The sequence below is a fragment of the Vicugna pacos genome, chromosome 5 (genome assembly GCF_048564905.1).
Source record: "Vicugna pacos chromosome 5, VicPac4, whole genome shotgun sequence".
NCBI lineage: Eukaryota > Metazoa > Chordata > Mammalia > Artiodactyla > Camelidae > Vicugna > Vicugna pacos.
The window spans coordinates 33,655,719-33,681,380 of NC_132991.1; the positions used below are offsets into that span (position 1 = coordinate 33,655,719).

General features: G+C 40.4%; 1 protein-coding gene across 7 annotated transcripts in view; it reads right to left on the bottom strand.

Moving 5' to 3' along the window:
- ACVR1 (activin A receptor type 1) overlaps positions 1–25,662 on the bottom strand; it is a 198,258-nt gene that overhangs the window by 87,552 nt on the left and 85,044 nt on the right. The window contains exon 1 of one of the 7 annotated variants that reach the window (XM_072960992.1): positions 24,694–24,710. The exons of 4 other annotated variants lie outside the window; for them this stretch is intronic. The gene's annotated coding sequence lies outside the window, so the exon portion shown is untranslated. Of the gene's footprint in view, positions 1–14,750; positions 14,852–23,367; positions 23,389–24,693; positions 24,711–25,662 lie in introns of those variants that run through there. 2 more of the 7 variants (XM_072960989.1, XM_072960988.1) reach the window with 2 other exon arrangements.

Sequence of the window (25,662 nt, forward strand, 5' to 3'; positions counted from 1 at the left end):
TCTGTACTTGGCTTCTGATCCACAAAGATCAAAAAGAGGAGACTTTAAAGTTGAAAATCATACAAGATCTCAGTGTGGTGCTTAGCAAAAAAACTGAAAAACACAAGGGCTCAAATTGTGAGAGAGAAAGGGAGGGAAGAAAGGAATAAAACCAGCTTGCTCTCAACCCCTTTTCATCAAGACAGTCATTAAGGAATTCCAAACCCTTGTATTCATTCTTTTATCTGAGGATATAAGGGGGCAGGGTGGGGGTGAGGGGTGACCTTGCCCTGACTCCTCACTTGAGGTGGTTGGAGAGCAGAAGGAAGCACAAGATGGTCACTGGGATAGGAAAACCATGTAAATAAATAAACAAACGACCGCATTTACCCAGCTGCTTCTCAGGGATTAAAAAAAAATGGACCAAAATTCTCAGGACTGACTTAGGCTTAATGGTTAAAGATCCATCCAATCCCTTGACCCCAAAGATCATCCCAGTGCTGCAGTAAGTCGTCCCAGGGAAACGCCCCTTGTAACAGCCCCTGCTGAAAAACAAACCATCATGATTCAAGTCCTGAAGAAGGCCCGGGATACAGTCTTTTGAACCATTTCCTGTCCCATTCCTGGCACAGCGCTGTCGCACAGTCAGTGTCCCAGTGTGGATGGGTCTCTCCTCCAGACAACTTCTTGACCCTTGGGAAAGGCCAATTTAGAAACAAACTGCATAGAGTAGAGAGGGTATTCTGAACCCTACCAAGCCTACTGCCTTTTCTCCCCGCAGCCATTCACGCACTTGACCAGCATGCACTGAGCACCTACCAGCAGCCAGGCGCGGTTCTGGGCACTGGAGGTAAAGGAGAGACCAAGTTCCTACCCTCGTGCAGATCACATTCAGGCAGAAAACTCCACATGGAAGTTCTTTCATGCATCTGACCTTATGTCTCCTGCTCTAAGGTCCTAAATCTGAGACGATTCCCTCCGTTATTTTTTAATTAGTATATTTATTTGGGACGGGGGGCAATTAGGTTATTTTTTTTTTAAATGGAGGTACTAGGGATTGAACCCAGGACCTTGTGCATGCTAAGCACATACTCTACCACTGAGCTCTACCCTCCCCCTGCCTCCATTATTAAGAACACCACATGCCCCTACATAAGGATTACTTTAACTCATGAACCCACTAACTCTGGCAAAAGTCTTCAACATCCAGTCACAGAACCAATATCAATGTCAGATGATGGCCCAGTTTACTCAATTTCTAGCACTCTGTGCCCTATCTTCCCTCCAGCCCCAAAATGATCTGATACACAGAGGGGTTTAGGGAAGTAATTTTAATCCAAAATATTGCCTCTGGGCAGGAAACTGTTCTAAGGCTCTTCAGTCTGAAAACCAGCAAGGCAGCAGATGAATTCAAGGCTTCCTAGTACAAAGAACAATGCATTTAATCACACCTTTATTATAAAAGCCAAGTGATACAGAATAAACCTCTCAGACTTTAACAGTCACAAAATTATTGCTAAAAATACAAATTGAACACTAATTAAACTATACTCTAAACTCTATCCCTCCATTGAGTCTGCAGGTAAAGGCCTTGAACTAATGAGAAGTGTAGCTTCACAGAGCCAGCATGACAAATGCTTCAGCTCAGGAATATAGTCACTAAGTGTGTTTTTACTCATATCATTTTTCTATCTTTCTATAAACCAGCCAAATAAACACCATACAGCCAGGCTGCAATGGCCAACGTATTCAACACACACTACCCAACACACACTGGACTGTTACTAAATCCTGCGAGTTAGAAGCTTATTTGCTTCCTATGGGTGACTTGGAAACATCCCTCAATATCACCAGTGTCTTTAACACTTCTCAGGCACCAGAGACTACTATGCTAGAGATATGCATGCACATTACCACACTTAATTCTCCCAGAGGGCATGACAATACAATAAGAACTATTATCTCCATTTTGCTGATGATAAAACTGAAGCTCAGAGAGGTTAAGTAGCTTTCCTAATGACACAAAGCTGGGAAAGTGGCAAAATGAAATTGAAACCCACACTCGCCTGACACGATCAGCCATTCTTACTCATAAAGTCTCCACCCATGATATCACGGCAGAGAGTGAACATGCACCTTATGGAGCAATCCTGCCACAGAATGCTGTCACCATGAGCAATGGTTAGATTTCACAGACTCAAGCAGTTATATCAGGATTCATGGATAAAACAAAACTCCAAATCGCGGTATCACCAGCTTGAAGATATTAGAAAGGCTAAAAATCAGTCACCTTCAAATGTTTAGCACAAAACAAATCAGAACACCTGCATCCATTTAATGTAAGAGAGACCAAAGAAAAAGGAAAAAATAAGGTATTATCAGATAACCTTGAAATTAAGCCAAATGAAGAAAATAGTTGGGAAAACTGCCTGAGACCTGTGCTCACTGCTGAGCTTTCAAGAGCAGCTGTGGGGCCGGGCGAGGCCAAGGAGAATGAGACTGTAGGGCAGGTGACCCCGTGAAGCCACCTCCTGAGGAAAAGTGAGGTTGGGGGCTGCCCCCGGCACGACTCTCCACGGTGCTGAGGGAGATTAAGTTCCAGTGCCGATAAGAACTGTCCTCCAGGTTTATAAAATCCACCAGAAAGGACTGCAGCGAAGATCAACACTTCCAAGAGGCCAGGTAGACCCAACTAACAGTGACAGATCTGCCAGTCGGCGTCCAAGCTCTCGCTGGCCAACCTCCAAACCCACTGTCCCCACTACGTTTGCCCTTGCGTTTCTCTGCTCTGTTTCGGATCTGCAGTTCCACTGCCAACTCTGCTCTCTCTCAGGTACTCACCTAAGTTTCCTGAAAAATAAAAAGCTCCTCTCCAAAAAAAGAGTGCCAAAAATAAACAAAAAACTGCAGTGAGAAAGATCACTTGCTCTATTTCAACACAGCACCCTGGTAATCACTATGCCAGGATTTTACCTTGCCATTTTTTATTTTATTAAAAAAAAAAAAAACCTTTATCACTTTCTTAAACACCCTACCAGGAGCTAAGGGTTACACAGCAAAAGAAGCCTTCTTGCCCTCAAGCCCTTATAGTCTGGCCACGCAAAATAACAGGACAGAGATGAGGGGTTCCAAATCATGTAATTACGCCAGTGATGTCAAGAGGTCAAAGAAAGAAACCACGACTGCTGGCTGAGGTGTTGTAAAAGGTTGAATGGTGCCCTCTCCCCACCCCGAGCCCCAAGAGATACATCCACATCTAAACTCCCAGAACCTGTGAGTGTGACTTTATTTGGAAAAGGGGTCTTTGCAGATAAAATTAAATTAAGGATCTTAAGAGGAGGCTGTCGTAGATTATCTGGATGACTCCTAAATACAATGACAAGTGTCCTGATAAGACACACAAAGGAATCATTCACAGAGAGAACAAGAAAAGACCATGTGAAGATGGAGGCAGAGACTGGAGTAATGCAGCCACAAACCAAGAAATGCCTGGAGCCACCAGAAGCTGGAAGAGGCCCTCAGAGAAGACATGGCCAGGCCCGACATCTTGACTTCAGACTCTGCTCTCCGCAACCATGAAAGAATACATTTCTGCTGTTTTAAGCCACCAAGTTTGTGGTAATTTGTTATGGGAGCCCTAGGAATCGCATACAGATGGTGGAGAAAATGCTGCTGGGAAGGCCTTAAAGGGCGAGTGCAAGGAACCACAGGCAGGAACAAGAGACCACAAGGAAAGAGACAATCTGGTCATAGAGGAACAATGAGGAAATGAATGCTGCTGCTTGAGAGACTGAAAGACAGAGACAGAGAGACAGAGAGAGAGGGATGGAGAGGAGCCTGAAATGTACTTGGGGTGACACAGCAACTTGAATGTCTATCTAGGTCACATTATTTTATTAGCTAATAGGGGAGTCACCGAAGACGTCTGAGCAAGGAAATAAAATGTACAACGTCATGTTTTAGGAAAAGTAATCTAATATTAAAAAGAAGGCTGAACTAGAAACAAATATCCAGCAGACTTTCCTTCTGTGAAGAAAGATTCTTGAAGAACAGAAATCAAGTGTCCACCTTCTAATCCCCAGAATCTGTGAATGTTACCCGATGTGACAAAGGAGCTCTGCAGGTGGGGAGGTTCACAGCAGAGAGAAGACAAAGTGACAAGGGAAACACTGGAGGGATGTGCTTTGAATCTGGAAGGAGGAGAAACAAGCTCAAGAAAAGGGTCTCTCCTCTCAGCACCTCCTGAACTGGAAGAGGATACATTTGTGTTGTTTCAAGACACTACATTTATCACGCTCTGTTACAGTAGGAGTAGAAGACTAAGTTTTATGTTTCCTCCTCTGAAATTACGATAAATCTCCCCTCTCCTGAACTCTTTCCAAAAGTGTTCTTTCTTGGTTTTCCCCTTGGCTCACCCAAGCCAGTCCCGTTTCATGCTTCCAACATTCACGTGCAGCGTCCTCTGTTTTCAAACACTTCCTAACTGAGTTTCTTTAGACTTTTGTGCTCAAAACTCAACATTATCACCAATATATGCCATCCAAGGTGGGGGGGGGGTGGAGAGAATCTGCTAATCTACTCACCCACCCACTTTGTTCCAGGAAGGATTAAGAAGAAGCTGTTTCCACTATTTACAATAGCCAAGATGTGTAAACAACCTAAATGTCCACTGACAGATGACTGGATAAAGGAGTTATGGTATATTTATACAATGGAATACTACTCAGCCATAAAAAGGAATAAAATAATGCCATTTGCAGTAACATAGATGGCCCTAGAGATCATCATTCTAAGTGAAGTAAGTCAGAAAGAAAGAAAAATGCCATATATCACTCATATGCAGGATCTACACAGACATAGTGAACAATCTTATGGTTACTGGGGAAAGAGGGTGGGAAGGGATAAATCTGGGAGTTTGAGATTTATAGATGTTAGCACTATATATAAAAATAGATTTTTAAAAAAGTTTCTTCTATATAGTACAGGGAACTATGTTCAATATCTTATAATAACCTTTAATGAAAGATTATGAAAACAAATATATGTATGTATATGCATGACTTGGACATATGCTGTACATCAGAAATTGACACATTATAACTGACTGTACTTCAGTTAAAAAAATAAATAAATAGTGGCCTTAAAAGTAAAAAAAAAAAAAAAAAAAAAGACAAAAAGAACTTACATAAGAGTGCCTTCCAAAAAAATTTGACCCCAGCTGTAATAAACATTACATTTCAACTTATTACATGCCTACAGATATAAAACTAAAGAAACAATTCATGAAGCATATTTTGTAGCAACCCATAATGAAAAAGAATATGAAAAGGAATATATGTATATATATGTATGACTGACTGAAGCATTGTGCTGTACACAAGAAATTGATGTAACATTGTAAACTGACTAGACTTCAATAAAAAAAAAAAGTCATCATCAGGGAAAAAAAATTCATGAAGCAATTCTTCCCTTGCAACACATGACTTTTTATTTAAAACCTTTATTTCTAATGCTGAGTCTAACCCACTAAAATGATTCAGTAATAGATTGAAACCTAGTTTGCAAAAACAATAAAGCCGGGGTAGTAGGGACTAAACTGGACAGGAGGAAGAAGACAATTTCAAAAGGCAACTCTCCTCTAATTTTATGGCTACAGGGGAGAAAAGTTTAAAAAGTTTTACTTTGCAACAGAGAGTCAATTTTTAAAAAATCTTTGAAACAATTTGTATTAAAAGGAAATGATCTGTATTAAAAGGAAAGTTTTTAATATTCTCATTAAAATTTTCTTCTTAACCACTGCCAAGTCCCAACAACCCAGCAGGATCTCAATTTTGAGACTCAGTTTGATACTGAATCTTCAATTCAAGGAATTTATATGCTATGACATATGCAAAGGTAAACAAGATATAATCCTTACCTTCAAAGAATTTATAACCTACCAATAAAGAAAAAAATGAAAAACACAGAACAATTATGAACAATAATGTTGTGGGAACACTGAGGAAGGAGGAACTGGTTTTAGCCAGAAGATGAACTATGACAAAAGCTGTATGGAGAAAGAAATGGCATTTGAACTGAGGAGGGGGTAGAACAGAGGGGAAAGCAGTTTACATATAGAGGGACTTAGACACAGCAGAGGATAGAGGCTGGCAAATAAATAAGTGGCTGTGGCAGACTTAAAACATGGACGTCAAATTCTTTGGCCCTGTTTCCATCAAGAGATGGGATCTATGCTAATTATTAGAGGAATACAAATCAAAACGACAATAAGGAACCACCCTACACTGGTCAGAATGGCTTCCATCAAAAAGTCTACAAATAATAAATGCTGGAGAGGGTGTGGAGAAAGGGGAACCCTCCTGCACTGTTGGTGGGAATGTAAATTTGTGCAGCCACTGTGAAGAACTACGTATGGAGGTTGCTTAAAAAACTAAAAATAGACTTATTATATGATTCAGCAATCCTACTACTGAGCATATATCTGGAGAAAACTCTAATCTGAAAAGATACATGCACCCCAGTGTTCATATAACACTATTGACAATGGCCAAGACATGGAAGCAACCTAAATGTCCATCAACAGATGACTGGATAAAGATGTCACACACACATACACACACAGGAATATTACTTTGCCATAAAATAAAATGAAATAATGCCATTTGCAGCAACGTGAATGGACCTAGAGATTATCATACTAAGTGAAGTAAGTCGGACAGAGAAAGACAAATATCATGATATCTCTGATATGTGGAATCTAAAAAAATGACACAAATAAACTTCCTTATAGAATAGAAACAGATTCGTTGACATAGATACCAAAGGGGAAAGGGGAGAAGGATAAATTATAGAGTTTGGGATTAACAGATACACATTAGTATACATAAAATAAACAACAATGACCTACTGTATAGCACAGGAAACTATATTCAATATCTTGTAATAATCAATAATGGAAAAGAATCTGAAAAAGAAAAAACATATATATAGAGAGAACTGAATCACTTTGCTGCATACCTGAAATTAACACAACATTGTAAATTAACTATACTTATATTTAAAAAAAAAAAAGTGGAATCTGTATAGCCCTCACCCCATGCCTTGAATCTGGGTTCTGTGACTGCTTGACCAATAGAATACAGAAGTGACACGGTACCAGTTTCCGGGACCACACCTTCAGAAACTAGCAGCTTCCATTTCCTGTCTCCTGCAACACTTGCTCTTGGAACTCAGCCGCCATGCTCTAAGGAAGCTCAAAATTGCCCATACAGACCACATGAAGGTGTGTCAGCTGACAGCCAGCATCACAAGCCAGACCTGTGACTGAATGAGCCTTCAGACGATTCCAGCCCCCAGCCTTCAAGCATTCCAAGCTGAGGCCTCAGACATTGTGGAATAGAGGCAAGCTGTCCTTGCTGTGCACTTTCCAAATCCCTGCTTCACTAAACTGTGAGTACAATAAAACGACTTTTGTTTTATGCCACGACATCTGAGGTGATTTACTGTGCAGCAATAGATTGACGGAACAGCATAGGCAAGAGCATAAGAGGGCGTGGTAGAAGATAACCATGGAAAAGAGTTTGAAGGAAGATGTCACACATCTTCAAGTCAATCTGAACAATTTAAAATTTCTTCTATATGCCATGGTGAGCAGTTGATGGGTTGAAGGTCAAGAGAATTATATAACTGGATTAGGAAGATTATATTAGCAGCAGCATACAGGGAGGCGTTCCAGCAAGCTCAGAGAAACACGAAGTAGATACAATAATCTTAAGTGTAGATCTCATAACTGTCCCCATTTTACAAATGAAGTGCTTAAGAGGTAAAGATCATCTAGAATAATCTGACATCTAATTCAGTAGCAAAAACTCATTGGCTCTGTCATCAAAATACATCCTGATTCCAGTCAACTTCTCATAGCTCCAAGCCTGGTCCAAGCCATTACTATCTCCCAGCTAGACCACTGATGATCCAACTAAACTTGCCATTCATAATAGGTGAATAACTCTGCAGAATACCCTATTCAGTGAGTTGGGTCCCCTCACCACATGTTAAGTCATGCCAATGTCAAACTGCCATAACAGCTTCTAAACACATAATCTCACTTTCTGTACCTATCACATTATCGCCTATCTTGGGACTAGCCCTATGGGCTATGGTTTCCAAATTCCCTACAGACCTCAATCTTTGGGATTTGGAAGTAAGAAAATAGGATTCCTGAGAATACTTAAAGTCACAAATTATTTTTAAAGTACTACCAACATTCTGCACTCTTTACTATTAGGAGTATCTTTTAAAAACTGTTTAATAATTAAGAATGTTAAAGTCTGGAAGTATTTACAAGAACTGAAGCATACAGAAAACATTCAAACAGTGGAAAATGGCAACAAACATAACTGCATAGTATTTGAATAACTTAGCAAGGTTAGCAGCACCACGCAGAATCACATGTCAAAATAGCCAATTTAAGGACTTATTTTGCTTCCAAAACTTATTATCTCTTGGCACACTACACATAGGGTTTTACTTTAAAAGTACTCTACACATAAACGTATTAATGTTTATTTGCAAAGTGACTCACTGTTAACAGCAGACAGGGCCACGAACACACTATACAAGCATAACTTGGCAACAGCAACATGCAAGTCTGCTGATTAAATCGTGACCACTTCTCTCCTTCGTGCTCTTCTCCTGATTCCCAGAATAGTCAACCTTAACCTTCTACTCCATGTGTCAGCGTTTCCTGCTCTGGCTTTCCACTTGAAGTCAGTAGTTTCCTTAAGGCCAATAACATCTCTATGTGGACTGCGGCTAGTGGCTACCTTACTGGACAATCCAAGCATCAAGAATCTTAAAGGATGGAAATTGGGGAAAAGAGGAATAAGCTATCTCAGAAAATTCCGAAATTTAGGGGGAAAAGAAAGGAAGTCAGCAAAAACCAAGTCAGAGAGGATCAAGTGTCAATAGAGGCTTTGGAAAAATAAAAATGAGGGGGAAATGCCAGTCTGTAGACACAGACCAAAGTCCCAGGCAAATCTGAGAATGGATTTTAAATACTGAGCGAGCGATAATCCCTAGGGACCCTAGCACTAAGAGCAGGTCATACAAGGTTAACCTAACTTTCTTTTCCACTAAGATTCTAAAACTAGAAATTCAAGGAAACATAGATTTTAGCAAGACGTCTAACAAAGTCTCTTAAGAAATATCTGTGGACAAGATGGACAAAAGGTAAGCAGATATATCCACAAGTTACTACATTCAAAGGGTGGGGCAGGAGAACTCATGTCTTCCCAAAGTAACAGAAATGGAATCCAACATATTCAACAGGCTAGTACTGTGGGTGAGCCCTGACAAACTAGAAATTAGTCAAGGTAACTTTAAGTAAAGGAAACAAAAGACAAGGGCACAAGGAGACAAGAAGAATTCAAGAGAAACAGGCCTTAGCAGCATCCTGACATGAGACCGATGCGATACGAGAAATTTTGAGATTTTGGTGAGTAGTCAACTCATAAGTAGGACAACGTGGCTCTCGGAAACGCACCGTTTTGGCTGCATAATACAAGCATGGGAGCCAAACAAAAATAGGAGAGAAAATCTACTCAAGAATATGGTAATCAGTTCTAAATACCAATTTTTAAAGGCTTTCAAACAAACAGAAGCATGAGCAACAAGGTGGGCAGAATGGCAGTGACCACGCGGAGGCTCTGAAGACACTCTGCTCAGATAAAAGAATATCGGGGTGAATACAATGGGTCTAATCCTGGAAATAGAGTACTGTACTCTATTCCTTAGAGCTGAAAAAAGAGGAGCTATGACCAAAGGATAAACAGAAGCTAAACCCAACCTAAAACCAACCTTCTGATGGTCAGCATTGTCCAAAGACACAGAGGGCTCGTAGTAGAAACTGCATCCCCCAACTTGCAGAATTTCAGCGCAGCCTAGGGATTCACTTGGAGGATATGATGCAAAGCACTGCAGACCGTGGATGGTTGGACTAAATAACTCCTCCCAACCTTGTGACGCGACCACTAAGAAGAGGCCACTGAGGAAGCGATGGACACCCCTGAGGTACTCGCATCTGGTCCTGACCAGGCAGTTTGTGAATATTTAATGAATGGGAACAACTTCAGAAGAATATGGGGAGAGAAAGAATATGATGTTTCAGAGAAGGCGAGTGGGGGCTAGAGAGGGGGCTGCAGCAATGAACACAGACTCGTTTTCTGAAATGCTTCCTCAGGAAATAGCTTGTGAAAGTCATAGGGTTCAAAACATTTTGTTTAATGACAGGAAAGATGTAAGCTATTTCTAAGCTCAAGGGGAAAAGCCAACAAAGAGGGCAAATTGGAGGAGGTTGGGGAGAAAAGGACAGAGAGAAAGAATAAAGAGCAAGACCTTGGGAAAGGAGACCAGACTGAACTTGAAAATGTCTGGCCCAGAGTAAGTGCTGGATAATATGCTTAAGACACATCTTCACATGTACAAACTACAGTATTTAAAATTGTTCTCTTTTAAATAGTTATGCAAACACACCCAAGATAGGTACCAATTTTACAACAAATATCACGGTCTGCCATAGTTCTGCAATCTTCTAAATGGTATTAATTCCCAGCAAATATAGCTTGCGTGGAATTCCTAAAACCATACAAACATCAAGATTCCTTTAAAACAATTTAAATGTCATGGTATCAAAATTACACAAAGCAGGGGAGGACTGTCCAACAGATTTAACCGTCAAGACATTAGGTACTGATAATTGGGCTATACCAATATGCAAAATAAAACAAAATAAAAATTCAAGGCATTAGCGGATTACTTCAATAAAAGGTAGTATGCCAAGATATTTAATAAAATTCTCTCATAAGACTTAGCAGTGACGTCATAACAATAATATCTCAAAACAAGATTTTTTAAGTTAAAATGAATAGTTCCAGGCTCAAACATTTTTCAGAACAGACTAGTAGCCAAATGATTGTTACTTACTTGAATTACTGTAATATCCTTCCTGATCAGAGTTTCACAATTACCCAAATGTATAAAATAAATTATATTAGTCTGCTCAGAATGTCATAATAAAATACCATATGCTGGGTGGCTTAGACAACAGAAATTTATTTCTCACAGTTCTGGAGGCTGGGAAGTCCAAGCTCAAGGCGCTGGCCAAGTCAGTCCCTGAGGAGGACTCCCTTCCTGGTGGCAGACGACCACCTCCTTGCTGCGTCCTCACATGGTGGAGAGACACCAAGCCCTGTGCTGTGGCTTCTTATAACGGCACTCATCCCACCAGGAAGGTCCGACCCTCATGATCATCTACACTTAATTACCACCCAAAGACCCATCTTCAAATACCATCACGTTGTGGGGCGGTTAGAGCTTCAACATAGGAATCTGGGGGAAACACACAATTCAGTTCATAGCACAGACAGACAGATAACATTTTTGAAGATCATCCTCAAACCCGTGCCAGTGGTGGCTCCAAAATCCAAGCCTAATCAGATCCTTTCTTACCTAAAATTCCCCAAGAGTTATTGTTCAGCACGGAGTGAGGAGTCCTTGCGATGCAGCCTTCACCCGCCTCGCCAGCTTCACGTCACATCAGTTCCCACACGTTCCCTAAGCGACGCCAGCGTGCGCCACGCGCGCCTCCCGCCTCCCTCCTTTACGCCGAGTGTCCCTACGCCAGAACACCCTGCCCTGACATCACCAGGCTCACTTCCATTTACTCTTAACTGTGCACTTCATCTCCTTGAGCCAGAACCTTCCGCACACCCTTCCCCCAAAAGGGAGTTAGGTGTTTCTCCCCTGGACTCGCTGCAGCATCCTCCACACACCTCTGTGGCAGGCAGCACTTGCCAAGCTGTACCTGGACTGCTGATTCATGAGTCTTCCTTACTAAGCTGTGAATTCCCCTGGGGCCAGGAAGAGCACCTTTGGTCCCGGTGTCACCAACACATAGCAGCACAGAGCCTATAACATAGTCACTATTCCAAAAAAGTAAAAAGTAGAAGAATACAGTAAAAGCATGAATCAAACAGATCACAAAAGAACTGGAAAAAAGAAAGAAGATGGAAGCATTGTTTAATCCTAACACTTCACATCCATCTCCCATAGACATATTTCTAGTTAGTTAGAAATCTGGACTAAGTTTTGGCAATTATCTCAATCCCCAGCAAAATGGAACACAACACAGAAATCACTGAAGGATCAAGAGCAAAGAGAAAGGAAAAGAATGGCTAGAACTGGCAAACACGGAACTCACAGCAGCGTGTCCATAAAACACACTTTACACCCTTCCAGTGTTACGGGTTAGTCGACTATCTTTTTAAAATTTTCATACAAGCCAATGAACAACTGGTGGGCCCCTCACAAAAGAAAACGTCTCAATCAGACTTGCCGCGGCACTTTTAGGTTATAAATTGCCAAAAACTAAAAACAGACTTACCATATAATCCAGCAGTCCCACTCCTGGGCATATATCTGAAGAAAACTCTAATTCGAAAAGACACACGCACCCCACTGTTCAGAGCAGCACTATTTACAACAGCCAAGACATGGAAACAACCTAAATGTCCATCGACAGATGATGGGATAAAGAAGTTGTGGTATATTTATACAAAGGAATACTAGTCAGTTATAAAAGAGAATGAAATAATGCCATTTGCAGCAACATGGATAGACCTGGAGATCATCATTCTAAGTGAAGTAAGCCAGAAAGAGAAAGAAAAATACCATTTATCACTTATACGTGAAGCCTAAAAAAAAAAAAGGCACAAATGAACTTATTTACAAAACAGAAACAGACTCACAGACAAAGAAAACAAAACTAACTTATGGTTACTACAGGGGAAGGAGGTGGGAAGAGATAAATTGGGAACTTGAGATTTGCAGATACTGGCTACTAAATATAAAATAGATAAACAAGTTTCTACTGTATAGCACAGGCAACTATATTCAATATCTTGTAGTAACCTATAATGAAAAAATACGAAAACAAATATATGTATGTTCACGGATGACTCAAACATTATGCTGCACACCAGAAACTGACATACTTTAAACTAACTATACTTCAAAAAAATAATAATTTTTTTTAAAAAGCACCTTCCCTAGAAAAAAACAACTCACCTGTGTCTCCCTCGTCAGAAGTACCAACTTTATATACAGAAGTCAGAGCAAACCTGTAAGTGGTCTTGGGGAAAAGCCTTTATAAACTGGAAAGTCCACTACAAACGCCAGCGGTCATTACTATCTGAATTACCCATGCCGGCTGCTGGTCCTTCAGTAGGAGGGGGCTGAATTAAGCAGAGGAAAATGACTTTATGCTCATGACTCATATTTTGCCTTTTTCTCCTCTCAAGAGAAACAAGCTCTAATGATACATTTTCTGATGACCAAACATTAACTCATCTGCTGAACTCTCTTCAATGACTAAAAAGTTCCTCACTTTGTAATGAGGCAGCAGCTTGAAATTTTAGTGTAAATATGAGAGAGTCAAATGTATTCCTCTTCCTCAACCCATGACACCCTAAAAAATAATAAAAATGTTTAATGTAATCTGAAGTGCAGATTTTTAGACATGACTCTAAGATTATCCACTATTAGCCCTGAGCAGAGGTAGAAAAAAAGGTGCTCTAATATGCCTCTGTCCTGTGGCTCTAATTAAGTTTGATAAAGGTCTTCAGTTTTCCCCTCTAAGACATCGTCAGATTTGAATTGCTCCTGTCTCATCTCCCCTCAGTGTGCTCTTTTAAAAGTGTCTCCACATCTTTCCAGTTTCCCCTGAGTGACTCCTTCCTGCTTTCAACTTTTCACTGCTCACTCAAAGCCTCTCCTCTCTTGTCCTAAAACTTGCTGATTCCATTTCTTTACTCTCTTTCATCATTCCCCTTCCCCAAATCCTAACACCAGACATTTAACGACTCCTGGGAAAGATCATTTAAAAAAAAAAAATTGACAATGGCCCATTGTGATAGAACAGACAATACATAATACAAAATAACATCTCCCTTGTTTCAAAGTAACCAGTATTTATTGAGGGCCCACTGTGTACCATGTAGGGGCTACGAAACAAGATCAGCTTTCAGTAAAGCTGCGAGCTTTGTGAGGAGGGCTGATTCACCTGCACGTCCCTCCACTCAACTCATCAGACTATCCCATACACCAAGGAGGGCACCTCTGAAGTCCAGAGACGTTTGGGCCTCTTCCACTGTGATGACTTCTGGTATTAAAAATACAACGAAATGTCAAAAGAGAGGGACAAAAACTTATTTTAAATATTTACAAAACATTCCAGGCAATATTATTGGGCTGGTCTCAAGATAATGACATGGTCCAGTAATGAGACACAAGTTCAAAGTTGCAGGATCCAGGATACCTTCTTTCTATCCTGTTGGTGTGTTTGGGGGTACTATCATTCAAAAATAATGTCAAGATCAACATGAAGCAAGGTCTCTACAGAGTAGTGAGTGGAGGAGTCAGTAAACAACAGTGACACAAGGTCTCTGCCCTCAAGGAATTTACAAGCTAATTGGAAAAAAAAAAAACACACTCTCCAACCTCGTTCCCCACCCCCTACCAATATAATGGAAGAAATATTGCACCAGGAGCCCAGGATTCCATCCCAGATCCATCAGTGATCCATCACTAAGTCATTAACCATGCGCAAGTTCTCCTCAATAGATTTAAACTTCAGTGTTTTTATTTTTTTCTCCTGTAAAATGGAATAATACAATTTTTGATGCTGCCTTTTGTACAAAAGTTATTGAGAGGCTCACCTAAGATGTGGCGCTGTTTTGGTCAACTGCAAAGCCCTCCACAAACGTGAGCTCCGTAAGAACAAAGGGTGAAAACTTAATCACATGCTGCCTTATCATAGCTGTAAAAGAAAGTTAATGACATTTATAAACACATAAATTTCGAACTTGGCATTGTTGTGTCCAGGGAATAATAAGAGAAAGACGGGAAGAAAAGGTGTGTGGCTATGATCTGAAAGTAAAGCAGTTTTATGGGGCCCCGGAGAGCCCTGGCAATTTTCCCATGAATATCTAAATATTCCTTGTAATCGTTATTCCTTGTTGAAATAACTTCCATGAATAACCACAAAGATGACTACTCCCCAAACAAACCGAGATTTATTCCCTAAGGTCCCATACTATCTTAGGCTTTTTTGGCAGTTAAAACTTCTAGTCATTTGCTCTAACAAGTCTCCTCCCTCTCAATCCACTGTAATCTTGCTTCCTCCCTCACGCTAAACTTACACAAACACGGCTTTTGCCATCCTAAATTACCAAAAATCAAACTTCCCTGGAGAACTCTTACCCATTTGGATCACAGGACTACCCTGGGGAGCGTTCCCTGCCCTCAAGTGAGTGAGAAGACACTCCCCTTGGTATCCCTCCCACACCTTGGCCCACACTCTTCGCTCAGGGTCCCTTCTTCCTGCACTCATTCCATGGACCCTGGCGTGGATCACCCCCTCAACCCTTCTCCCAAGCAGATGGATCCCCACCTTGAACTTCAGGCCACCGGAACCTGGAAGAGACTCTCATCCATCTCCAGCCCAGCCCTTTCTCCTGAGCTAGTGCTTTTTTTCTGGCAACCCAACGGACAGCTCCCCTTGGATGTCCCAGAGCCTCTCAAACAGGCTTGTCAAACTGAGCCTGTCACCTGCCAGCATTCGCCAGGCCTCCCTCCTCTGTTCTGTAATCACCATCTATCCCCAGAGCGGCCTGAAATTCTCTTATCTCACTACCCAGATCAGACCAGCCAGCTCGACCTCCTAAACAGCCCTGAAACATCCATCATCCCCTCCAGCCACATTTGTCACTGTTTCTTGGCCACACTGCTGCTCTCCCTGCCTCCACATGAGTGTTCCCCGAAGTATGCAACATGTTCTACTGGTGGTCCCCCAACATGATGCTCAGAGGTTCTTAAACTTCTCTTTTCAGGAGTTGTTTTTCTCATTATATGTTAAAATAAATTCTTAAGGTGTACATCAAGACCACATTTTCACAGGTACAGTTGCTTTGAACAATCATCCACATTAGAACAACCTGGGGACCTTTAAAAATTCTGGGTACATTCCAAACCAATTAAATCACAATGGGGGGTGGGGAGAAGGGCATCGGTTTGGAAACTCCCTAGGTGCTTCCAACGTGAAGACAAATTTGGGAAAATTCCATTAGAATGAGCCTGAACCAGGCATTTAAAGGAAAAGACCGAACCTATCTAAAGAAAATGAAGTAATTAGTCAAAGGCATGGTAAACAGATAGGAAAGGTGCCCAACTCACCATGGTTTACCCAGGACTTTAGCACTGAAAGTCCAGGATCCCGGGATAGCTCTCCATCCCAGACAAAGCAGGAGAGTTGGGCACCACATTCAGATAAGGTAGTGTCTGAAGTTTGGGGACAAGACTGTGCTCAGCAAAACACTATCCACTCTCCCTGGCATGTTGACAGCTATGCGGCTGGAAAACGTTCCAATGTGGAATAAACTTGAAAGACCCCAGGGATATCCCAGAATAGATGATTAAATTAATGGTTGTCCTCAATGCTGGCTTCTCAGAACTTCCAAAACTGTACTCTGGTCATTTATATTGTCTGAAAGAAGGACATGTACTGCATTTCTCGAGCTCATTTGAGGACCTTTTTTGTGGAGCACTTTGTGATCGAGGGTTCCAAGAAACTTCTTGTTAAAAAAGTTACCTCACTCGTACTTCCAGACAATTTTCATAAAAAAGTAAATCTGATAATGTCATTTCTTTATTAGAAAACTCATGCTTTTTTAAAAAAAAAGTCTCAACTCCTTAGCAGTGGTCTCTGTGTCTTCCCAGCTCTCCCATCCTACCCCTTCCTATGTCCTGGTCTAATGAATTTCAAATGTTCAGAAGCATCCAGATGATCTAGAGATACTGCTGCAATGCTGATTCTGATTCAGTAGGGCTGGGGTGGGCCTGAGACTCTGCATTTCTAGAGATGCCAACTCCCAAATGGGGCCACTACTGCTGATCCAAGGACCACACTTGATAGCAGGGCTCTGGTCACACTCAGTTCTAAGGGCGCTGTCCTTTCTGTAAGCCTCTGTGCTGTGAAGGCCCTTTTCCCACCTGATACTTTCCTTCTCAACCTTCAAGATGCTCGAGAGCATCACTGCCTTAAGAATATGACCTTGTTGCCTTCTCAGACAGAACCACACATCTCAGCCTTATCTTACATTTACAGCTCCATTCAGGTGCTTCGCTGTGGTGTGACTTGGCTATTTATTTTTCTGCCTCTCTCCCGCTGAGCTAACAGCCTTTTCATCGTCTGTGTATGCCCAGTGCCGGGCATACAACAGCTAGTCAGCAAATCTATACAGAAGGAAGGGGTGGTCACACAAGAGAGATGCACGAACTTGGTCTAGGGAAGACTTTTAGAAAATGGGGTTGTTATACACAAATTATCAGTCTGGAGTTTTGTGGTTGAGGATCTTCAGCAAAGAGAAACAAGTAGAATTCACACTATCATTGCAGAGAGTCAAATCACAAAGGAATACCATCCATCGCCTATTTTTTTGCTCCATACAAAATAATAAAATTCCCAGTTTTCTTGAAATGAAATCTAAATCCAGATAATCTTCTGATTAACATTCAACAGACTGAAATCACCAGGCACAGTGCAACAGGAAACACCATTTGACCTCTAAGTCTGCGTTCATTTACTTTACGAAGAAGCCTTCTGACAAGTCTAAGTTTAAACAAACTTTGTGAAAAGACTACTCCGGCAGGTTTAATGCAGTTACAGCTGTCAAAAGCATGGGCAATGTATCACACTTAAGACAACATTTGAAAATGTGTCAATAATTGTAATTAGACACTTGTACCAGATCTAATACACTTTCATTATCCTTTAACTTCAACTGATGTAAAATTAAAACCAGTTTCTTAAACATGCAACTCTCAGATCGTAATTTAATTCTGAAGTAGATATAAAACCTGTCACACTAGAGAGATACTACATTTTACTGAAGAGGATAAAAGGCCACAGTACTGTAATACATCATTTTAGGTAAGGTGACCACCTTTAATGCTGAAAAGGTAAAATACATTATTGAGGTGACAAAATCTTCCAATATTTACTTCACCTGTTTGTATTTAAAGTTTTTCTCCTCAGAATGATGTATGACCCATACAGCCTCGAGATGATAACTATTAATATTCTGGCTTACTTCCTATTAATCTTTTTTTCTCAATATCCATATGAATATAACTACAAACCTGAATTGTACTATATTTTACATTTGTTTATGTTTAAGGAATTGTACATAACTTATGTCTATGGGATTGTACTGTTTTAGTGTCATGTCTTTTTCTATTTAATGTTGTCTTGTATCATCTCCATGGTCATTCTATTCATTCCAAAATCTTCTGTGTGCCTACAATAGACAAGGCTAGGGACCAGGATACACACACACACACACACACACACACACACACACACACAATACAGAGTACCAGACACAGTCCCTGTTCTTGGTATTTACCCTACAGATAGGCTGGCAGTGTGTATAAATATATATGTATGTATGTATTTAAAATAGTTAAGTGCAAGGTACAGAAAAGAAGGCTCTAACTAGATGGAATAGCCAAGAGAAACCTCTTTGAGAAGGTACTTTTAAGGTGGAATCTGTCCCTGAAAAGTCACCTAAAATAATATTTGTGATTACATAATTTCCGTATTATTCATATATATTTTTTATATATAGCCTGTATGTATATATCTAACCTTTATAGGTAATTGTAGAACATTTAAGTCATTTCTATTTTTTTCTTTTTCTTTTTGCTACTCTACAGAGAGTAGAATAAATTTGTATAAAAAGCTTTAGTAAGTGTTTTTTTTTTGATGAGTAACCAAGGGCTCAAAATCTTTCCTAGAATAATTACATTTATATTAGCAACCTAAAATTTCTAAGTCTTTCAAATGAAAAATCCAAGCATGCTGCTTAATTTCAGGGGAGCCAATTCTAAAGAAAAAAAATGCAGTACAGGGAATAAACATGAATTTTATATTACATTTTATTTACTTGGGTTTGAATTTTTAAATACATCTAATTTGGTAACCACCAGGAAATCTAACCATCTTATTAAACTACACCAGCTAAATATTTCAAAATTTTAAATAATCCCCTATTTTACTTACTTCATATTACAAAACAGTTTGAAGGAGCTAAAGCAACCTGCTCTGGTCTGCTGCGAAGTCATAAATAAAATTTTGCTGTTTCTTAAAGGCTGTCTATCATAGGCCTATTGCTTTTTTAAAAAAGCTATTATGAAAATAAAACATTTTTCCCTAAGTGTAAAATCCATTGCCTCTAATCTTGATCAATAATAAAAAGCTGACTATATGAGTTTCTTGGTCACTAAAATGCCTTACCACCCACCATATTAAAAAAAAAGAGAGAACTAACCATATAAGCTTTGCTTTTAACATAAAGCACAAACCAGATACAGTGCTTTAAAACAATCAAAGTAAAGCTGTGGTTATTAGCAAGGCTCCCAAAGCCCAGGATTCTTCACAGACTCAAACTCACAGGGGGAAAAAAAATCATCCAGCTTCATTTACTGCAAGGACCAAAAAGGAGGGAGACTGAAAGAGAAGCAACAAATTATCAAACTTTAGAAATAGCTCAGTCTATGCCCTTCTTGACAGATGAGGGGAAAAAAGTACCACAAAGAAAAAGGTTAAGAAAGTGACTTTCCTGGGCCACAAAATCGGTTTACACCAGAGAATGGACTAATGCTTGAGTCTTACGTTGCTTTCTCATCTCCCCCACGCCCGTTTTGCCTCACTGACACACCCAAAATCCAACTCATGATACAACCTATACTGTAATGTCAAAATGTAAAAAACCTTTACTTCGGCAATTCCAATCCTAAACATTTACCCCCAGATATACAGAAGATAGAAAGCCAGATGGATCTCCATTTCCATCTATATATAAATCAATATGTAGATATCGTAGTAAATGTAAAGATAGTCACTGCAACACATGTTACCTAAAATAACAAGTAAAAGACTGGCTAAATAAATTGTGATACATCCATACAATGAAATACCTTTCAAAAGAATGAGAAAATCCTGTGGTATGGGTAAGCGAAACATTTCCAAGATAAATTAAATGAAAAAAGCCAGGTATAGAACTGAAAGGTGCACAATATGATACAATATATACATGAAAAACACATTAGTATGTGTCCATATATGGAAAGACTAGCACTGGTAAGATACACTGAGTTTTAATCATGGTTTTTCTCCAGAAAAGAAAAGTAGAAGGCTGGACGACGTAAGTTACCGTTCATGATATGCCCTTCCTACACCTCAAATCTTCCCTTGAGCATATGTAACATAACATACATTTCATTTGTAAAACACAATACTACAATAACAATCATAATATTACAATGAATAAAAAAACATGATTTTTAAGAAAAAATATACAGGAACCCATATGAACATGTACATGTAATGAAATAAAGCTCTGTAGATATTAGAAATAAAAAGCCAATTTGAAATTTTTTTTTTAAAAAAAGAGTAGGATGACACAAAAAGGAGACTGAAACACGTAAGATAAAAGTCTCTATGAAAACCAAAGCAATGCCCTCCTGGAAGATTTCCATGTTCAATAACCACATCTGAAAATGATTCACTCCACCCGTGCTTGAATGTCCTCGAACAATACAACCTTTAGGGATCACACAGGAACCAGGGAGGAGAGAGGACCTGGTTGCTTAAGTAACAATGAGTCGGAGGGAATCCTAAACAAACAAGCCAAGATAAGGGGAAAAGCTCATCTGCATCTGAAAAGGACATTCCATTCTAAACTGGCTAAAGTCAAGAGTAAGTCCCAAACTGAACCATTCTCTTTGGACAATCTTTCCCCATTCAGGATTATAGCAACTTTCTTCCATTACCTGCAATCCAAAAAAAAAAAAGTCATTGTTTTAATCTCTTTCATCTTAATAAGGCTCAGTAAAATAGGCTTAAACATAAATTACAGGTGTCACTCATCAAAAAGTGTATCTGCCTTCGATTCTATGAGCAGATGTTCACCAGTTCCCATGTTCCAAAGTTGAAGATTGTTATTGTACTCCTTTGCTAGGAAAAACATGTGGTTTATTTGCAAGACAGGGCATCTGACCCAAAAAAAGTCAATAAGAGACTCTGGACTGTTTGTAGCTGCTTCCCTTTATCATTCAGACCTTAGTCCACTTTCATTTCCAGAAGGCATTTCCATCCTCTCCCACAGCTCCAAGCCCTCACCTCCAGGGTTCCAGTACCATATTTCCAACTCCTCACAAGACTCAAGTAAGCCCTTCCATGCCCTTGTCCCACCAGAGCCTCAGTCCCAACACCGTGCCCTATCTCAAACCAGCTCCTCTTGTCAACCTCCCTTTTTCTGTTAAGATCAACACCATCTTGCCAGTCACCTAGTCTCCAAAAGTCAGAAATGCTTGCCCACCACCCATCCCTCTCTCTTGTCACAAAAATGGTTTATTCAGTCTATGGCTTCTCCAGCCCAACACCAAAACCCTAATTCTACCCACTCCGATTTCCCCTTAGCTGCCAGCCATCTCGCCTCACCACTAGACTAAACATGATGGACAACAGAAGGCTATCAAATGGGCTCTCAAACTCATCTGCCTACAGAGACGATGCAGTCAGCAGACAGGAGTGAGGCAGGCCAGGAGTATGAAGAAATAAACAATAAACAGCAACTGACGCCGGGCCTCAGTGTGGGGGGGAGAACAGGGTGAGCCCGGTCTGCGGTGCACACAGCACACACACCCCCCTGGACAGACACGGTCACAGGTTCCTGCAGGAACACAGGCTGAGTGTTGCCAGAGCATTCAGATTTGCAGAAGCAGGTGGAAATCTGGACTTTTCATGGGAAATTTTCCCATATTTAAATGTTGGGAACCATTTTTTAAAATGTTTTAAATGCAATATCAAACAGGACAGAACTCTGAGGAGCATTCAGCTCTGAGACCATCAGTTTTCAACTTCTGCTATAGAGCATGGTGACCTGGGGATTCACAGCCTGGGTAAAGCTCAGATGTGTGACCCTGGACATCTTCCATCACCCCTCTGAGTCTCAGTTTCCCCTTCTGTATATGGGGGATTATAAAAGGAAGTACCTCATGGAGTAAGTGTGAGCCTTAATGAGAGAATGCAAGTAAGGGGCTTGATCAGGCCCTCCTTTACAGGGACCACTTTATTGTTGCTATTTAAAATCAAGTCAAAAACCTCTATCTAGCCTGGCATTCAAAGTAAACCACAGTTTGGCTCTAAATCTCACAGTTTGGCTCTAAATCTCCCTTTCTAAGTTTTCTTCTAAAGTGCTCACCTTAAGGTACTCCAGTCACATCACAAAGAGCTTTTAACTTTTTTAACTTCTGGGAGTTACCATATATGCTTGGCCAAAAAAGTAGAAAAGGAAAGGACAAAAAAAAAGAAAAAAGAAAAAGAAAGGTGGGGGAGGGTATGCAATATAACCATTTAAATAGCACTGGCCATTCTACTCGGGACCCTTGGCCCTGGAATGAAACCTGGAGACATGAGTCTGCTCTTCCTTTTAGATGTCTCACATCTTGATGCCTCTCTAAGAAGCTGAACCTCAAGACTCAGTCTGACTCTGGTGATTGAAAATACGTACAGCTTTTTTTTTTTTTTTTAACAACTTGGCTCTGAAACAAAAGCCAACTACCTCATATTTACTTGCCCCATTCCCTGGGTTTGGAACGTTGCCTATTCCACAACCTACACGCATATAGATACTTCGCCAAAGGATAACGTCAAACTGGTACTTCCCTCCAAGGCCAGCCTAACAGCCACTTCCTCAAAGGTGTTGGCTGATCCTTATCCATCTGTTTCTTGTGACCAAGATACTCGTTCTGCCCTTTATAGTTACATGTGCAATTCTTCAACCCCTTATTCAGGTACACCTTAAGATCAACTTCATTTTACTGAACTTGATAAATGCTTAATAAATGAAGGACAAAGAGGGGAAATGATGATGGAGCAGCAAGCAGCAAGGCAGGGAAATGTTAATGATAAGGACAGTGACAACAGTGGTTGCTGCCACTGGATTATGCGTGTACTTAGATCTCTGAATGCAAAGAGCTGTCCCTTACTAACCACATGCTACATGGTTACTAAGTAACCTTAGTGTACATCTGAACACTAAATGTATGGGGTCATCTTCCCCACCTCCCTCTCATCCGTTCGGGACACGTGACTTGCATAGGCACTCCTATTGTCCCCATATTACTGGAAGTCACCATCCCATTCAAACATCATCTAATAAACAGGGAGCCAAGTGGCTCCTGCCACCAGTTTTAATTAATCAGCCCTACCTTCAATGCTGAGTGGGATCAAGACAAAGATGAACTCTTGAAGCTGGTCCAAAACATACTAGTCTCTTTAATCTGATCTGGAGAAGCAAGCAAAGACCCCTACACAGAGAAAAGAACAATGAAGTGGGGATATAGTGGGAGAGGACTATCTGTAGAACTACTGAGACTCAATACAAAATGAAAAACAAAATTCTCATCCAGATTAGCAAATAAGCAAATTAAGGTTGATTTTCACAATACCTAGAATAGGTTTTTTCAAACTGCTGTTTAGAACCCATTAGCAACTTGTGAAATCAATGTAGCAGATAGAGACCAGAATTTTTTGTAACGAAACTTGAATAGAAATTAGAAAGCACTGCAACATTGTTTTGTAAAATGTGTAATTCGGCTTTATTTTTAACATGGATGTGTGTGTGCGTGTACTCAGTCATGATGTAAAATGAACTGCCGAGAGTCAAAAATGTTTTTAAAACACTGAAATAGAACGTTCGTGTTTACATAATCTCTGGGGACTAAGATTTTCCATTTTTTTTACTAGGCCATACTTGTAAAATAAGAGAATGTTTGTTCTTGCCACCTGTTGAGCACAATAGTTCAGTTCTTCAAGTTCAAAGAAGCATATAAAAATATCATTTGGCACACTTTTCCCTTCCCATTTTCCTTATTCTCAAAAAGGGAGCTAAGGGTCACTCTAGAAAACCTCCTACACTTTTCCTTCCTACTGGTTGTTCCGCCACACATTTCTCTCTCATGTAAGTCCCTGACATTAAGTTACAAGCCCAAAAACTCTGGCTCTCTTGGTGGTATCTGCTTATCCACATTCACCTACCACTTAAGGGAAGTGAACAAGTGTATTGGATTTTCACCCGGGGTGCAACATCACTCATCAATGGATGCAAAAGTGAAGAGTCAGAACTTGGTTTAAAATACCTCCTCAACCCATTCCCTCTACACTAGAAAAGCCTTTTCTTGAGTTCTTTTTACAGCACATTTTTCTCAGTACCTGCTCTCCAAACTCCAAGTATCATCCCACATCTAAGACCCAGCGTTGTCCAAGATCACTCCTACCTTCCTTTATCCCCTCCGCATGTTTCTCATCAAACTCAAGGTTATTTTTTAGTTTAGTTAATAATTCTTCTGTAATTGGCTCAAAAAGAAAAAGAAACAAAAACTAGCGTTGTCTTATTTTCAATGGCATCCATGCTGCTTGGTGGCCACAAAGACCCAGCCTGGCTTTCATAGACAAGCAAGGGACCCAGCCGTCAAGCATACAAGCAGAAAAGGTCTACACGGGATACCCATTCAGTTCAGCCCTTAAAAACCTACCGAAAGAGGAGTTTACTTTGGATTCCATCCATTTTCCCAAGAGGTCATCTATCTTCCACCTCTCACATGAGCACTGCCTCCCACACTATGTTCACTGGCAACTGTTTGAGGACACATGCAACAGGAGAAAGTCAGTGTCAGGGAGTCAATTCACCAAGGGTTTGAGTCCCAGACACACAAACACAAGGTACTGCAGGATTTCTTGCTCTAAGGGATAGGAAAAATTAGTTGAGATATTCTTCCCCCCAAAAGAGGTGTCATCCTGAAATCCAAAAACAATCAGGAAAGGAAACATATACTGAAAAGAATACAACAGATGTTTGTTGAATTCACTAAGTACAAGTTACAATATCAAGCATAATAAAGGGATATCAAAAACAGTTCCTTCTACCTAGAGTGTCTTTTGTCCCTGGTTCCCAAATTCATCCTTAAAGACCACTGTGTCTGGCATCATCTTCTCTGAGACTCCCTCTCTGATTGTCTAAAGTCCTGGGTTCCTTTGCTCCCCTATGTGCAATCATCCATTCACCCCCTCAGCAATTAAAAAAAGAAAATTACTGACAGTGTGGTCTGGGATAGGTATTATATTGGGAACAGGAGATACACAAGAGAGGAGTAAGACACAGTCTTACCCTCAAGGAGCCCAGGGAAAGAATATGAAAAGTTTTAAATTGGTGATGGGGAATGAACTGTGTAGAATTAAAAAAAAAAAATGGAGGGATGAATAACTTGAATTCCTTTCCCTCAAAGAGATCAATTAAGCCCCAGAATGAGCAGTGAAGATGACAAAACACTAGGAGAACATCAAAAGGCAAGACCACTCATGCTTGCAGTGAGACCACTCTGAGCCCTGAAGGACCTGGCTCTCCCCAAAAGTGGGGACAAGAGGGACAGAACAGCCAAAGCTTAGCCTGAAGATGAGACAGCTGAACTCCTACAAACCCATCAGGACACCTGTGCTAAATAGGA